The following is a 6,122-nucleotide window of genomic DNA, read 5'->3' as shown; positions in this document are numbered from 1 at the left end:
AGATTATTGTTACTTGCTGTGTACAATTAACTGACTATCCCTACCTAACACAATTATTGTGATTCTTCTGAGTAGTTTTAAAGACTTCAAAAACACTAATGATAAGCTTCCACATTTCTCTGATTGCTAAATAAGATAAAAACAAAATATAAGTACCCAAACCTACTGTGAACAGAGTGGGAGAAGACTTCCCACAAAAGGTGTTGTTTGACTAAGTTCTATATGAGTAGGAATTGCCATGTAAAGAAGGGGAAAAGAACAATTCATAAAAAAGAAAGCCAAAAATATAGACTCATAAAATGTAAATTAAAGAATGGCAAGAACTACCTTTAAACTGAGCAAGAATATATAATTGACTGGTGGAATACAGATGGAAGTGGTAAAACAGGAGAGTAGAAAGAACTTCAGAAGACAGTTGGAGGGTCTGGTATTCAAAGTTTACTGTGAAGACAATGGAAAATGAAGGGACTTAAGCAGGGAAATTTTCATTTTGAAAGCTCTCTCTGACAAATACAGAGTTGCTATGCGTAATGGATAGTTTGAAATAGGAATGGGTGGCTCCATGCATGGGTGTATGAGTCAAAGTTTCTTAATTTTTCCACATACAGCATGAATTCAGAATTCCATTCTTAAGTTTGATGAATTGGAAAAATAAATTACAGCTACTGCAAAAAAAGCAGGGTGCTAAGAAAAGCAGTCATGGAAAACAGTGGATCAAAATCTCAGTGGATTCAAAATCCATTAAAAATTTCAAAACAAAGATCATATATGGAAGTAAATCAATGGACTCTGGAATATTCTTAGACAGCAGTTACAAAATGGATTATCCTGAAATAATAATTTATAAGAACTTTCATAAGAACACTGGAATGGCAGCTCAGTCCAGTACAGATGTAGATGCAGCAAACCTCAGAGAAACATTCATGAGATTGAAATATGAAGTTAGGAATAAAAATGATCTTGCACATGAAGAAATTATGGAATTCCTGCACAATGTTTCTAAAGAAGATCATAGGAAAAGGAGCAGCTTCATTTGTGTAATTCTGAACCATGGTGATGAAGGAATCATTTATGGAACAAATGGACCTGATGACCGGAAAAAATTGACAAGTTGCTTCAGAGGAGATTATTGCAGAACTTTGGGAACACCCAAGCTTTTCATTATTCAGGCCTGCATGGGGACAGAAGTAGACTGTTTCACTGAGTCAGACAGTGGCATTGACAATGACATGGTGTGCCAGAAAATACCAGTATAGGGTGACTTCTTGTATGCATATTCCACAGTACCTGGTTACTATTCAAAGGAAAGACCATGGTCCATTCAGTCTCTTTGTGCTACAGCTGAAACTGTACACACACAAGCTAGAGTTTATGCACATTCTGACTTGGGTCAACTAGAAGGTAGCCACGGAATTTGAGTCCTTCTCCCGCCACACCACTTTTCATGCAAAGAAACAGATTCTGTATATTGTGTCCATGCTCAACAAGAACTATACTCTTATCACTAAAGAAATGGTTAATTTTATTTTTTAGTTTGTATGCTAAGTGAAAAAACAGAATGTGATACTTTATTTCCTCTCATCTACATCTAGTCTGATTTCCAGATGGAACTTGGAAACATACCACTTCCCTACCAACTGAAGCACAGTGAAGCTACCTCAAGTAGCTGAACAACAAGTAGTTGAAATTGAATTAAATTAGGAGCAAATAAATTTGGATAATAGCACTATCATTATAAGAAGAAATTATTATAAATTTATATCTTTTTAATTAGCAAGGTTTGGTCATGGTAGCTATGAATTTTCAAGTAATTATAGGAAGTTAAACATGGTAGTAATGGATTTTAACGATACCCCTCACACACATTAAGAGTGTGCATTCCAACTATAGAAATGGTGATGGAATGATGTATCTTAGCACTCTGGGATCCATGTGCATGGTCAAAGACTTGAACCTTTATTTTAGAATTGATATATGGAAATGAGTCAACTTCATTTTTAAATCATTTCTCTTAGCTCATGGTTTTGTGATGTTTGTCTTGAACATGACCTTGCTGTAAAATACATGCTTACTATTGAAAAAGAAATGAAACATTTTATTTATGAAACAATATGAACACACTGAGTTGATTCTTTTAAGGCTAGCATGCAACATGAATAGAGGGACATAACTAACTGTAAGATGCTAAGATCTACCAGCATGTATTTATTCTCATATATTTTTAACAAAAATCACCTGAGATTTTTTTATAGACTAGCAAGATATCTGTAGAGCCATTATGTAAAAACCTCAAACTTGATTATTGGGATTATATGAAGAAATTCTATAGGAACATATTGACATACCATTTATACAATAAACAATGGGACATTAGGAAAGACTGAGAAATAGATCAGGTGGACGCTCTGAACAGAGACATTGCCTAGCCTATTCAATGAAAACAGAGTCAAAGACAAGGCTTCAGAAAAGAACTATCTGCTGGTTTCTTCATACCAGTACAGGTGCGTGCAGAGGCCCAAACCACCATGGAAGAAAGTAAATCAAATAAGAAACTTCTGAAATGTACCTTTTCCAAAGGGGGTGGGAATCATAACACTTGTAGTAGTGAAATTTGTAAGCACGTTATTTTCTGTTGAAGTTTACAACAGATGCTTGTATTTTTACCTGAACTAAAAGGACCACGGCACACAGGACTTTGGAAGCATCGAGTCAGAACCCCTCTTATGCACATGGGAAAACTGCAGGCCAGAACTCAGTCCCACCAAAGAGGCCAGCCTCCAGGCTTCCTCTCCCATGGAGGTGTGAAGCCATTGCTGACTGCCTGGTGTGTCTCCCTGGCTTTCAGTCTGACATTTCACATGAGCTTTTTGCTTAAAAAAAAAAAAAAAGGAATTAATGTGTATACTTGACAGCTATTTTGTTTTAGCTAGATCTATCAACTTTTTTCACATGTAAAGACATTTTTAAGGTGTGTTCGCATATGAGAATTTTATTAAAATGTATCATTTTGTATTTTCATTTCAAAACAAATTTAAATTAAAAATAAAGAAAAACAAATCACAGACTTCCAGACATCCTCATCTGTACAATGCTTTTTAAACATGTTTAGAAAATGCAAAAAGCCTTTTTCCAGGCTATTTTTTTACCCCTATGACCAGAAGCATCGCACAGCCATTTCTTTTCAGTTTTACAAGTTTGACAAAAAGCAGGATAGCTGTTTCCTCTTTGGTGTGGCCTTCACACCTCTTTTTACCTCCCTCTCCCTCTGCCTTCCCTTTGAGTGACTCTATCTTTTGTCTTGGAAAAATATTTCCTATTTCTTTAACAGACTTTAATCTATGGATCTAAATTTGTATTAAAATACCCTGTTTCTGCTTTCTGTAAGGCTGCAATTCAGATGCAACAAGATCTTTGAATGAAGGTTACAACTGGATTGGGAGGAAACACTGGAGAAACAATATTAACTTCTCAAACTAGTAACAAATCACATGCTTACAGGAAGGACTTCCAGGAAACAGGCAGGTCCATCCAATTAATACTCCTTAAATACTGTATATTTGGGGGAAATTCGGCCACACTGCCCAGTGCTGGTAGAAACTGAAGACTGAGTAGGTAAGTACAAAAAGACTACAGAGCATAGTGGGAAGAAGAAGACTTCTGAGGTCAGGACACAGTTGAGTATCTCAGTCTCCAGGGAGATGGGTACTTGCCAGGGTAGAGAGGCCATTTGTGCTGGACAGGGAAATGCAGAAGCAGCTGCTGGGACAGGACCATTTCATAACAGGCAGGCTGGGGCAATGTGTCACTTAGAAGCCATGTCACCTCTTACTAGTCAAAAGCTTTAGGCAGGATGGGCATTGTGGTGCACGTCTGTAATTTCAGCACTAAGGAGGCTAAGGCAGGAGGATCATGCGTTCAAGGCCAGCCAGGGCTACATAGTGAGCTCCAGCTCAGCTGGAGCTTCATAAAGAAACTCTGTCTCAAAAAAAAAAGTCTTTGGTTTACATTTTCACATTTTTTTTAAAGACAAGGTATTGCTATATAGCCACACTGGTCTCAAACAAACTTGTGATCATCTTGCCTCCTGAGTGCTGAAACTACAGGTATGTACCACGATGTCTGACTGGGGTTTGCACTTTCAGCTATCAGCTTTGTTGGTTCATCTGCGGCCACTCATCAAGGTTGTTGGGCTAAGTCTCTTTCTGGTTTCCACCAACACAGAGACCCAGGAGCATCATCACTACCTAAGGCATGAAATTGGTTTTCTTTTAAGCCCTCAGGTAAAGAAAGGGAAAATTTTATTTTAAATTCTCAAAACCAAAATGATAATCTTCCGCTGACTATAATGGATGTTGTTATCCCAATAAGTACCATTATTCTGACATCTTTTTCTCTAAAGAAGAGATTTTTTGATGAAATTTTAACATCCATGGAGGGACTCCCTTCACTAGATTACCCTACTGTAAGAAAAATAATAGCTAACTTTTACTATGTTAAGTGATTTACATGATTACTTTATTTAATTGTCAAAGCAACCCAAAGGGATAAATACTGTTATTATTCTCATTTAAAAATAAGAAATTAGAGACTGATATTTTGAGCAACCTATCTAATTCAACTAGCAAATGATCACACTAGAATTTAAATGTAGATCAGTATGTATTCAATCCATATCCTTACCCACTAGCTAGATGAGGAAGTTCTTAAATTCCAACATTGGACTTTATTCAACAGACAATAAGATGCAATTGACAAATCTTTAAAGCGGGGATAAGATAACACTTCTATCTTTCCCCTTGCCCCTATCTTCCTGTCAGTAGAGGGTAAGTAGATGTGGGGTGGTAGTGCCTGTGAAGCTGTCATCACCACAACTCTCATTACTCACTCATGTTTTTAAAAATTAAATTGTTTTTTTCAGCTCACAAACTGGCTCCATAAAGACAGGTAAATTTCTACCTGTAAGAACAACCTTCCGTTTTCTGGTCTGACTGAACTGGTAGAAGACTCAGAATAGACACTGGTGAATATCTCCTTCCCTTGAGGCCCCTAGTGAGGTGAAGTCTTCTCTTTTCCAAATGAGAAGGGCACATATGTTTTCAAGTGAGGTCTGGGTGATGGGGAGGCTTATTTTCTCCTATGATATACATGAAAATCTTCTTGAACTCTCTCTCTCTCCCTCTCCCCTACCCCTTTTGTTTGTATTCCCTCAATCTCCATTGCTCTATTGCTGTCTCTCTGCCTGTGTCTGTCTTCTTTGACTTACAACTCAATAAGGTCTTACTTTGGACACACGGTTTAGAGGTTTTTGCTCAAATTTAGGATTCTAGGAGAGAGTCCTATGAAGGACTCCAAAGCTGAACTATCCTGACAACATAAACAGTGTGCAAAGGGCACACAAATACCAAAGTGCAGCTGCAACTTGAGTCAGCCTGAATTCAGTGAGGGTTAGGCAATGTGAGTCAGAGTAGAAGTCTCTAGATGGGTTCAGAGACTGGGTCACACTCTTGGTTCAGCCACAAAAATGTGTGACACCAAGTAACAGATTGGGTGAATGTGATCAAAGTATATTATGTGCATGCAAGAAAATACCACAATGAAACCCCCTACAATGTACAATTAATATGCACTAAAAAATGTAGAAAAAAGTAAAAAAAAAAAAAAATGAGTGAAACCAGCTGATCACAACCAACATTTAGATACCAGATTTCTTATCTTTAAAATGGAGAAAGGGCTTGGCATTCTAGAAGGCAATTTCTCATCCTAAATGCAATTTTGTACCCTAAAGAACGCAAGAATTTATCTGCCTACCAACTCACTGGTGCCTGGGCCTATTTTGATCATCATTGTTGGTGGAACCAGGAGGAAACGCTACTGCTCCCCTTGCATTCCACTGTGCCCTTTACTTCATCTTTTTTCTTTAATTTAGTTTTTTATTATTCGCATGTGCATACAATGCTTGGGTCATTTCTCCCCCCTGCCCCCACTCCCCTCCCTTACACTCACCCCGCCCCCTCCTTCTCACCCCCACCCCCTTGATACCTGGCAGAAACTATTTTGCCCTTATCTCTAATTTTGTTGAAGAGAGAGTATAAGCAATAATAGGAAGGAACAAGAGTTTTTGC

General features: G+C 37.7%; 1 pseudogene; it reads left to right on the top strand.

Moving 5' to 3' along the window:
* Positions 1-728: 728 nt before the first annotated feature.
* On the top strand, positions 729-1,533 carry LOC141425794 (caspase-3 pseudogene; annotated as a pseudogene).
* The last annotated feature ends 4,589 nt before the right edge of the window (positions 1,534-6,122 follow it).

The sequence above is a fragment of the Castor canadensis genome, chromosome 1, assembly GCF_047511655.1.
Source record: "Castor canadensis chromosome 1, mCasCan1.hap1v2, whole genome shotgun sequence".
Lineage (NCBI taxonomy): Eukaryota > Metazoa > Chordata > Mammalia > Rodentia > Castoridae > Castor > Castor canadensis.
This window is presented reverse-complemented; position numbering and strand designations above follow the sequence as displayed.